At 49.8% G+C, this 11,531-nt stretch overlaps 4 non-coding genes across 4 annotated transcripts; all 4 read left to right on the top strand.

Annotated features, from left to right (window-relative positions):
- Positions 1 to 3,635: 3,635 nt before the first annotated feature.
- TRNAI-UAU lies at positions 3,636 to 3,709 on the top strand. Its single transcript has one exon. It is a non-coding gene; the product is annotated as a tRNA-Ile (tRNA).
- A 2,915-nt stretch (positions 3,710 to 6,624) lies between these two features.
- On the top strand, positions 6,625 to 6,696 carry TRNAE-UUC. Its single transcript has one exon. It is a non-coding gene; the product is annotated as a tRNA-Glu (tRNA).
- Positions 6,697 to 7,931: 1,235 nt separating this feature from the next.
- TRNAA-UGC lies at positions 7,932 to 8,003 on the top strand. Its single transcript has one exon. It is a non-coding gene; the product is annotated as a tRNA-Ala (tRNA).
- A 2,675-nt stretch (positions 8,004 to 10,678) lies between these two features.
- TRNAM-CAU lies at positions 10,679 to 10,751 on the top strand. Its single transcript has one exon. It is a non-coding gene; the product is annotated as a tRNA-Met (tRNA).
- Positions 10,752 to 11,531: the final 780 nt, after the last annotated feature.

Genomic DNA, 11,531 nt, shown 5'->3' with positions numbered 1-11,531 from the left:
AGGAGCCAGACTCGCTGCTGGTCCATTGAAGGGATCCACACTCCCAAGGACTAGCCCAGGAACCGTGTACAATGCAGGCTTCTCCGAGATAGCACAGCGACAATGGACACTGCTTGACTCACATGGTAGCAAAGGAGCTTCCTAGCAAGTTGGAAGAAACTATGAAAGAGGGGAAGAGACATCATGACTTGGTCTCGCTCCCCCACAACTCAGCAGCTGGAAACACACCTGGAGGACAAAGACTGAACTGAACTGATTCAGAAATCAGAAGAGAATAATAACAATAATACTTTCAAACCGAAGTCCCCATACAGACTAGTATTGGTTTTCCAGTTTGGGGAATTTTGTTTTCTCAGTCAGACCTTGCCAAGGGAAGCAGGGAGAAAATGTTTGAGTTGCCTCCTTCAGAACAGCTTGGCCTAGACACTAGCTCTGGTTCACTGCTCTGGCCTTGCTCAGGTTGAGGGTATTTTAATAATTTGGGCAGGTCCCAGAGTGTTTGGGGGAGATGATGAGGATGTTCCCTTTTGAGATAAAAACTAAGAAATACAGCACTAGAGAATTTTTTTTTAAGAAATCTGGGATTTAGACATTTTATTTAAAGCAAGAGAGTTCTGAGTTTCTGAGAAGGTTTTTGTTTGCAATAAACAACATTGTTTGATCTGTCATTGTACCAAAGGGGGAGATAGTTGTCTATAAAGGAGGGGCGAAGACTAAATGCATCTGATGAGAATGGGATTCCAACCCATGCATGCAGAGCACAATAGATTAGCAGTTCATCACCTTAAGCATTCAGCCACCTCATGAGAAATGTCACAAAAAAGACAGGAGGGGAAATCTAAGGCCAGCAGAGATAGGGACAATAAGGAGTTTTTAAATACTAAGCGGAAGCAGAGGCTGAATGAGCTCACCCCTCACATCTAGTGAGGAGCTGGGGGAAAGACTTCAGGAACAGACCGTGTTTGCATGGACACACCTACTCTGCCTAGCTATGCAGCATGATGGGGCCACTTTCCCAAAATGACCAGTTTTGGCTGGTGGTGGGTTACAAATCACTTTAGGATTGAGTGGAATGAAATGTTATTATCCTTCCTGCATGAGTGAAGGGCAGCAGAACATACCTAGTCGGTCCTGATGGAGGGGTAGGTGGGTGAGGAATAGCTTTTATTGGACTTCATAGAAGTGATTGAGAAAGTCATCCTAAAAGAGTGGTCCCCAAACATTTCACACTGTGCCCTCTTATCCAGTTGGGGGAGGGCAAAACCAGAGCTTGAGAGATTCAGCCCTGGGTGGTGGGGCTCAGACTTTTGGTTTCAGCTCCTGGCCCCAACAAGTCTAATGCCAGCCCCGGCAACCCCATTAAAACAGGGTTATGACCCACTTTGAGTTCCTGACTCACAGTTTGAGAACCACTGCTCTATGCTAAAGGGAGAAAGTTTTGCTGGGGGTGTAGTTAATCCACTTCCCAAGAGGTGGCAGCTATGTCAGTGGGAGAAGCTATATCGGTGGGTGCGCAAGCTGTGGTGTTTGCCACATTTAAGAAGTTTAATCAAACCCCATTTTTAAAACCACCTGTGGTCTGGGAATGGCAAAGGACCTCGATGAAGCAGGGTCTGTCCTTCAAAGTGCTGGACATCATGATTCCATAGTCCTGTTGTCATGGGGATATTGCTCAGTGTTAGAGTGCTTGACTGCAGTTTAAGTAGTCCTCAGTTCAAACCCGCGTGGTCTCTTATAACCCTCCTTCTTTTTAAAAAAAAAAAGGAAAACATTTTCATTTCCATTCTCCATTACGTTCAGGAGCTCCACTATACGGGGATGCTTCATATGAATGTAAACACTCAACATTTCACTGTCCAAATGCATAAAAACCTAGCAAAGCTGTCCATCGGCTGAAATCAGTTCCAATCCTCTAAGTGTCTAGTTTATGTTTTCATCAATTAAACAAAGGGATCATATGAATGTACATTTCCAGATCCCTCTTCTCCAGGAGCTGTGCTGTGCAGAAGAACAAGAACCACATCCAGCTGCAGTTCAGGAATCTGATGACCAAAGAGCCAATAAATGTTCTGAAGGCTGAAGAAAAATGCCTTCTAGTGAGCTATTGAACGAGCTCAACCTGTTTAGCTTATCAAAAGAAGATTGAAAGGTGACTTCATTGAAGTGTTGAAAGGCCTTAATGGAGAGAAAAGATTGGGTATTAAAGGGCTCTTTAATCCAGCAGAGAAAGGAATAACAAAACCCAGTGGCTGGAAGGTGAAAAAAGACAAATTCATATTACAAATAAGATGCAAAGATTCAACAGCAAGGATGATTCACCACAGGAACAAGCTACCAAGGAAAGTGCTGGATTCACCATCTCTTGATGTCATTTAATGAAGACTAGATGGCTTTCTGGAATGTGTTTGCCCCAAAAGTAGCTCTTGTGTCATACAGGAGGCCTGTGATATGCAGGAGGTCAGATTAGATGCTCTAATGGTCTCTTCTGGCCATCAAGTCGAATAATTTCTGAAAAACTGAGTGTAGCATTGGGAGCAGCGTCTGATGTTTTCCTGTCTAGCCGGCTTGCTTCCTAGAACAAATGCTCCTTGAGTGGGGTGATCCACAGGGAGTAGCTCAAACCTCCAAAGTGCCTGGCCAGGGGCAGGACATTAGCCCAGCAAGGGAGGGGTGTGGCAGTGACATCACAAAGGCCTTTTGCAGGGGCTCAGACTATTGGTCAAAGGTGGTGGGGAGGTGGTGACCTCACAGAGAGATGCTGACATCAGCCAGGCAGGACAGGGGCGAGGGGCCAGGGAAACCTCAGAGACCCTGTGGCTTTGCTTCAGCAAGTCTCCTTCTCCAGGTCTCTCTTTGAGGACTGAGAGAGTATTCGGGTTCACGGACGTGAGTGCCAGGAGGAGCCTCTTTCGAGTTTTCTCCTTCCCTTTAGTGATTTTACTAGAAAACAGATGTCCCTGTTTAGAAGGTAAGAGCCTCCTCGAAGGAAGGGGTGTCATGGGCGTGTCACAGTTCGGATGCCAGTGGCCCCCCTACACTGTCAGGAAGTTCCCGCCACCCTGCTCTGTGTTCGCAGGGCGGGAGAGAGCAGCATCCACGGCAGTGATTTGCTCCTGGCTGCCGGAGCAGAGCAGCAGGCTCAGCTGTCAGAACTTCCCAGAGCGATGAAAGGGGAGGGGCCTATGGCTCTGTAGCAGGAATGCAGGGCAGGCGAGTTCACCGCGGGCATTGTGGGATACTGGGGAAGGCCAATTATGGTGATATAATGAACAGCAGCATTTACTCTGTTACTTTAAGTTTGCTGCAAAAAGCTCTAGGCCTCTCATTGAAGTCGTTTTATTTTGTCAGCAAAACAGGGCACTTTTGTCGCCAGACAGGGCATTGCAGTGTGTGCACCAGCCACAAGCTACCGACCTAGATAAAGTTGTGTGTTTTTCACATACCTGAGCAATATCATTCTGCTGAAACACTTTGTAGTGCAGACCTGGCCAAAGATTCACTCACACACAACTTGCAAGGAAAACGTCACCTGCTCCTCTGCTTTGCAGAATCCAAACACAAGCAAAGCTTGTCAGGCCCTGGTGGCGATGGCAGGGAGTCAGGTGTGGGCAGACAGTGGGTTATAGCTACCCCCAGGCACCATGGCTTAGCTGGTTAAAGCCTCTGTTTTATTAACAGGAGATCCTGGGTTCAACTCCCAGTGGTGCCTTGTTGACTGGTTGTTGGGGCACCTGCTATTGGCTACTGTCAGAAGACAACGTTCAGAGCTAGATGGGCCTTTGGTCTAGCCCAGTGTGGTTTTTCTTATGGTTTAAATAACTCTCACAGGCACTGATAACAGAGTTACTGAACGTTTGGGAGTTAGGAGCGGGTAGGTCAGTGGTTCAGTCCCCACACAGATGACACCCTCCCTATGGGACAGGAGCAGGTCTGAGCTCTCACCCAAATGCTCATTGTGCCTGCCAGAATCTGTGGGCAGTTTGTTTAGTTTACGCCAAAGGTTGAGTCCTGCTTTGTGCACCGTGTGTGAGAATGAAAATCCTAAACCGCCCTTTGAAATAATGAATGCAGCAGGCCGTGTTATTGTCCCTGCCCCAAAGCAGACAGACCAATGGAGAAATGCCGTCGAGTCCAAGGTAACACTCCCCTGCCATTTTACCTTTTTTGCTTGCTAAACTCCTTCTTATCTCCCCGGCCCAGGCTGTCCTCTGCCTCAGCTGCCGCTCCCGGCCTGCTCTAGAGTCAAACGCGCAGGGCCCCCAGGGAAACAGAGGCTGGGACAAGGCAGCAGCCTGGGCTGGGCTGGGAAGATGCTGGGAGTTCTCGTTCCCTGAGAACTGGCCTGGCTCCCTTCTCAACAGAAAACAAATCAATTCTATGTCCTCTCCCTAGAAAAACCAGCTTGGAGCCAAGGGCAGCAGGGAACGATTCCCTGCAGTTCCCACCGAGGCAGGAGAGAACCCAGGGTGTTTCTAGCAGAGCTTATGGAACTGATGTGGGGAAAACAGCCTTTAATAACACGCAGTTCCAGTTTAAGCTAAGTGTTTTTAACAATTTTTACAACATTAAATAACCCTTCAATCGTAGTGTCACCATCCATAAAATTGCTTCAGCCTTATAGGTTCCCAAGTGCACAACTAAACATCTCTTCAACACAAGGGAGTGGAGATCAGTCAGTTCATTTCCCTCCTCAATTTCACACAGAGACACAATTTCCTTTGCACAGATCCATAAACAGCAAAACCTCCCTGTGTCTCTTGTCTGAGCCAGGGCATTCGATTCCATTGAAACCTTCTCTCCTGCAATGGCGATGGTCAGGCAGAGGGGATGTGGCCACCTTCACCTCTGACAGTGAGATATTGGCTCAGCTCTTTCTTTATGCTGCTGCTGTTAGTCCATGAAACATCAGGGATGGAATGCAAGGCTGAGTTCAACCCCCTGAAACATTTCAGTGCCCAGAGAAATCCTGACCCCGGCTGTTGGAATGATATGGTGGAGATTCGAATAGGAAAGGGACTGTCTGAATTGTCAGTGTGGGGAATGAACAACAACCTATAGCAATGTCATTAACCACAAACACACTCTCATCCTGCTCCAGCTGGAAGGGAAATGGGCAGGAACTCTTGCTGTTCAGGCATGGACACACTTACACTAATGCACAGCCAGGAGTGTGCTGGGGAAGCTGGTCTGAGCAATTTGAAGTGATAATTCTGTGAGAACAGAATCATGGTGTAGTGAAGTAACTCTACATTAAGTACTTGTGGCTGAATGGCTAAGATGATAGACCAGATAATCCATTGGGGTCTCCCCACACAGGTTTGAATCCTGCCAACTATGGAGGCATTAGTATGTTGCTAGTACCTGAGTGTCCACAGAGCCAGATCTGGTCTCACTGTGCGGCTGGCTATACTTAAAATGCTGCTGTGACACTGCTCTAGCACTGTGGAGTAGACAGCTGCTACAGTAACTGGAGGGGTTTTACATCCCTCTAATAGCTACATTGACAGAACAATCTTTCCTTTCATTTAGCACTATCTAACCATGGCTTGGGTCAGCTTAATTACACTGGTTTGGGGGTTTTTCACACCCTGAAAGACCATCATGCTCTACCAACTGAGCTAGCTAGATTTAAAGTCAGTCAACTGCCCAGTCGCAGTGTAGAAGGAGCCTGAGGGTGTTTATTTGTGAGCTGAGGTTCCCTGTCTGACATTTGCCTTCTTTCCTGGTCCGTTATGTCTCCAGCGAGCAAACTGGACCTGTCACAAGGCTGGTTAGATGCTGCTTTCTAGACCAGAGAGCTGGGATTGATTTAACATGCTGTCACCATCAGGTGGTCAGAGTAACCAGGATGGGAGAGTGGAATTTAGGATTCTCCCACCAAGGGGAGGTGCTGTTGGACTCATCTAGTGGGGGAGAGTCTGAGTCTGAGTCCTCCACATGCCACACACACATTTTCACAGGGAATCAGGTCCCCTGGGGAAAAACTCAAAAGAAGCCCAAGCCCAGGAGTGTCAGAGAAGGGAATCACTGTTTGCCTTAAGAGGTGGGTGAGGGAAACCTGCAGGTCCTTAGATCCCTCCAGCGCCTGATAGAACCATTTGTGGGGAAGATCTGGGGAAGCCGAGGAGGACAAGGAGACGGGAAAAGGGCTTGCAGCTGTTGTGCAATCCCCATGCTCCCAGCAGAAGGATCCGGGGGGCTCAGCACTCAGAACTCACAAGATGGCAAAGCTCAGAGCCCCGTTACACGGAGTCAGAATGTGATCAGCTCACACCAAGGGGTAGCAACACCCCTCCCTTGGTCTCTATGCCAGAGCTCCTATCAGCTCAGTGTCCTTCCCACAAGAGCGGGCTGCTGGGAGGGTTGCGATGGGGTAAATGAAGGCAGAGGAGGATTGTTCCTCGTGGGGTTTTTTTTGTGTGGCTCTGTGATCCTGCTGGAGGAAGCATCATTTGAGTTTGTTTCAGTGACTTGGGTTGGGCTGAGGTTGTGACCCTGAGCACAGGGGTTCCTGCACTCTCTGCTCTTAGCCCCTCTGGAAATGGACAATGGAGCGATTTCAGAAAGTGGATAGAAAGTAGCCTAAGAAAGTGTAGTATAAGAGAGAAGAAAAATAACATCAGCTCCCTGGTGGTCTAGTGGTTAGGATTTGGCACTTTCACTGCCAAGGCCTGGGTTCGATTCCCAGTCAGGGAAAAGTGACTTTAAACCAGAAATGCTTCAGTTATTCTTCACTTGCAATGTAAACGATTCCATGGTATTTTCCTGATTCCCCCCATCTTCCCACTGTCTCCATGGCAGGGCTGACTTCAGGCACCACAGCAGCAGGCAGGTGCCTGGTGGGACCAATGGAAAGGGGAGGCTTCAGCAGCAGTTTGGCCCTCTTGGAGGGAAGGACTTGCTGCTGATTGCAGCTTTTTTTTTCCCCTCTGCTTCGGGCGGCAAAAACGCTGGATCTGGCCCTGCTCCATGGAAGACAATTTGTTAAATCCCAGATGAGTGCAGTTCTATCAGTTCTCAGCCTGAGTCTTTAGGTCTTAATCCTGAGGATATTGTCCCACCATGGGGCCATTTCCCGCCTCTCTTGCCTAGGGAAGCACAATTTTCCTTGCACAGACACAGGAACAGCAAGATCTTTCTCTGTCCCTTGTGCAAAGCAGGGGGCCAAATTCCATGGAAACAAGGGACAAGCAGGGGCCCCTGGGCACATCCAGCCCTGGCTGTGAGATGTTCCCTCCCCTCTTTCTTTATGCCCCTGTTGTTATTTCATGGATTGTCTGGGATGGGGGAAAAGCTGAGTTCACTCCAGGTGGAGGGGAAAAAGGACCCTGAAAATCTCAGGACCCAACCCCTGCTACCAGGATCACCGAGGTGCTCGGGATTTGAGTAGGAAAGGGACTGTGTGAATTGTCAATGTGGGGAATGAATAACAATCTACCACAAGATCCACCTCATTAACCACTGACACAGGCTAATCCTGCTGTCGATAGAAGGGAAACTGGGAATGATTCTTTGCTGTTCAGCCATGGAAACAGTGACCCAATTGCACCGCAGTGAATGTGCTGGGGAAAGCTGGACTTCACAGGCAGGTGGAAACACCTGGAGCTCCCCACCCCACTTCTGCCGCCAGGGTGAGGTGTTGAGCTGCTCACAGCATCCCCCACCATGACCTTGCAGCACGGGGTGGCAGCACCCCCCCCACCCAATGCAGGGGAGAGGGCTGAGCGTATCTCTGCACCCTGAGTCCAGGGCACAAACTCTCTCTGCCCCACACATAGAATCTGGCCCTGCTGCAAAGTGACCCCTATGAACAATTAACCTCCAGGAGAGCAGGATTGGCCCTCAGAGAGGGGAATGGGCTTCTCATGAGGCTTATAGGTCACTGGATGCAGTGGAAACAGGAGGGCTCTGAGTGTAACCGTAAGCCATCTGGGGATGTAGCTCAGTGTTAGAGCACATGCTTTGCATGTATGAGGCCCTGGGTTCAATCCCCAGCATCTCCAAGTTCATTTTTTCACCCTGGTGCTTTGCTCATGCCGAGCTGGGATGTGGCCCAGCAGTCTCCCTGCACCAGTTTCAATCCTGCTCACTAAGGGGCAAGTGCCAATTGCATGGAAGGTCTGGGGGGTGGTTTCTGCTCCTAACTCACCTTGGTACATGTAAGATTCCCACCCGCTGTGCTGCTTGGGACAAGGGTAGATGAGAAGGGCGAATCCTCCAGCGCTGGAGGGAAAGGTCCCATCTGCACAGACTGAGAGGCAAGGAAACACAGGGGCAGTCAGTGCTCAGAGAGGAGAGAGGTCAGTGATTTACACCCAACAGGGGACACTGTCTTTTTGAGGCGAGTGCAGTTTGCTTGGGATGATGCTGATGATGGATAGAAAAAAGGCTGGAGTCAATGACAGACGAGACCACAGAAGGGGAAGGGGAATGGCAGCCCCACAGAAGGTCCTGGGTGCTCAGATGCCCCAGTTATTGCACCCTGGCCTGTCACAGAGAGAGAAAAGACACCGAGGGACCCAGCCCCCCTACAGTGATCCCATGTACAAGAACCTGGTTGGGAGTGGGGTGAAAGTTCCCTCTGGGCAAAGGGGAGCTGAAATCCCTCAGTGTCCTGGAATTTAAGCAATGGAAGCTTCAAACCCTGCAGGGGTGTGGGCTGAGGTGCATCAGCAGAAGGTTGGGCTGGACAGGGGCGGCAGGTTTGTACAATTTTTGGTGGTGCTCAGAATGGGACCAAGTCCTGCCCCCCCACACACACCTGCCTAAGGCTCTGGGAAGGAGTTTGGGTGTGGGAGGGAGAGGGGCTGGGCTCTGGGAGAGTTTGGGTGCAGGGTCTGGACTCAGTCAGGGGGTTGTGCTGCAGGAGGGTGTGCAGGGGGCAAGCTCTTGGAGGGAGTTTGGGTGCAGGTGTGGGGTCTGGGTTGGGGGTGCAGGAGAGGGTGAGGGGTGCAGCATTTACCTCGGGCATCTCCCAAAAGCAACCTGCACCCTCCTCTGGCAGCAGCCCCTAAGCGGGAGGGCCAGGGGTGTCTCTGTGCATGGCTGCCTGCAGACTTCACCCTTGCAGCTCCCATTGCCAGAGTTGGCACTCAGGGCGGGGCAGCGCACGGAGACCTCCCCCACACCAGGGACGTGCCAGCCGCTCCCGGGAGTGGCGTGCCACATGGAGTGAGGGCGGGCAGGAAACTGCCTTAGTCCCCTTGTGCTGCTGGCGGTGGTGGCGGGGGTCCCCGGGCCCTTTTAAATTGCCCAAGGGTGGCAGGCAGCACTGAGGGGAACACTCCCAAGGGCCTAACGTTGCTTTGCACAATGATAAATCTTGGAACAGGACAGAAATGAAATGGCAGCAGAACCTAAGGAATTAAAAGCCTCCGGATTCTTGTGTGTGCACTGACTCCAAACGGAAACTGTAATTTGACTCGCTTTGTGTCTGCGGCTGGTAAAATATCAAGGCAAAATCATTCCAGTGATTGTGACCCTGGGATTGAGGAGGCTTTGGTCTTATTCAAATGTAACTAGCATGTTACACTTGTGTTTTTAAAGGTGGCTTCCCCAAGGAATCCCAAGTTGTTCTTCCCAGAGCTGGCTGATGGGGGGCAGCAGGGGATCTCCCCAATCTGGGGGAATCTCTCTGGGCCCCACTGTTAATTCTCCATCCTTTCTCCCCCTAACCATGCCCACCCCTCCCCCCCATTATCAGTGTTTTGGAGCAACCCCTCCCTCCCTTTATGGGATACCGACTCTGTGACAGAGACTGACTGGGGCTCCTCTCTGCGCGGCCCCAGTGGGGAAGGAAAGAGACTGGAGGGAGGGGGAGAAGACGAGCAGAAGGAGTCAAATGGGGCTAAACCAAAACAGAGATTTTCTTTCTGTCAAAATGTCCTGGAGTCTCATGGCTGAAAAGCCGCATCTTGAGTTAGGTTTGATGCATCAGCCTTTCAATTACCAGGCAAAGGTGTGAATCACAGAGACTGATAACTGCCTGCTTCCCAGCTTGCCTAAGGCTTTGGCTACACTTGCACTTCAAAGCGCTGCCACGGCAGCGCTTTGAAGCGCTAAGTGTAGTCAAAGCGCCAGTGCTGGGAGAAAGCTCTCCCAGCGCTGTCTGTACTCCACCTCCGTGTGGGGAATAACGAACAGCGATGGGAGCTGCGCTCCCAGCGCTGGGGCTTTGACCACACTGGCGCTTTGCAGCGCCGCAATTTGCAGCGCTGGAGAGGGTGTGTTTTCACACCCTGCTGCAGCGCTGCAAATTTGCAAGTGTAGCCCAGGCCTGAGAAGCACCTGCACTGGTGCAACTGGTTAGCGCAGAGGGGGCTACTGCTGGGGTTATGAATTCAAGCCTTATTTGGAGCACTGATTTTTATTTCCTGTGTAGTTTCCCCAACTTGCTTTGCTTAATTTGCATGGAAAGTGCCCTACTAGGAAAAGGAGAGTAAGTTCTAAAAGGTGGCAGTAGGTGCATAGCTTGGAAACATCCCCCCTGTGCTGCCATTAGTTCCAGTAGATTGTTCACTGGCAGCCTGAATTGATTTCTTTGCTGCTGTGAAAGCTGCCATGAAAAGTCTCTGGTCACCAGAGCTCCCTGCTTCTTCCAGCACATCTCTGGCTCCTTCCCTGCCCCAGTCACTGCTGTAGGAGGGTCCTATATACTCTGAGCCTAAAACTTTTCCAAGCCTTCTTAGCGCAGTTGGCAGCGTGTCAGTCTCATAATCTGAAGGTCCTGAGTTCAAGCCTCAGAGAAGGCAATGGCTTTTGCTCCCTGCTTCAGATTTTCTACAGGAAATCAGAGAAAAGAAACTAGAGGAAAGTGGTTTCTAGACACCCTCCCACCCATCTCACACACACACACACACACACACAGACTTTTCTAGGGCATTTTCTTTTCCTTCTCTATGGACCTTGTATTTTTCACAGAGCAAAATAAAACAAAAACATGCAAGTCCAAGCCTAATACAGTATGAAACTCAATACAGATCAAATCTCACCCTCAGAGATCTTTCAATAAGCTTCTTTGGCAAACTAGACTTATTTTATATCTGGGCCCAATCTTTTCACCTCGTATAGTCCGTGTTCCAGCTCAGGTGGTAGCTAGGGGATGTCTCATGACTGCAGCCATGTTTGTTCAGTTCCACCCCCTTATACAGCTTTGGTACAAGGCAGGAATTCTTTGTCTCTCTCTTGGGGAAGAGCCCCAGGTTTAAGATGGATTCCTGTACCAGGTGACATGGTCACATGTCCTGTGAGACCCCCAAGCCTTCATTCTTCCTGGCCTGACTCACAGATGGTGCAGGACAGAGCCATCTCCAGTCAATTGTCCTGGTTAATAGGAGCCATCAAGAGTCCAAACCACTATTAATGGCCCACACTTTGCATCATTACAACAGCACCTCAGAGTTATAGTTCATATTTCTAGTTTCAGATCCAAGAATGATCGGTTCATACAAATAGGATGAACACACACAGTAGATTATAAGCTTTGTAATGATACCTTACAAGAGACCTTTTGCATGAAGCATAGTCCAGTC

Source organism: Mauremys reevesii, linkage group 17 (genome assembly GCF_016161935.1).
Source record: "Mauremys reevesii isolate NIE-2019 linkage group 17, ASM1616193v1, whole genome shotgun sequence".
NCBI classification, from domain to species: Eukaryota; Metazoa; Chordata; order Testudines; family Geoemydidae; genus Mauremys; species Mauremys reevesii.
The sequence above is the reverse complement of the archived record's forward strand: the minus strand, read 5'-3'. Positions and strand labels throughout refer to the sequence as shown.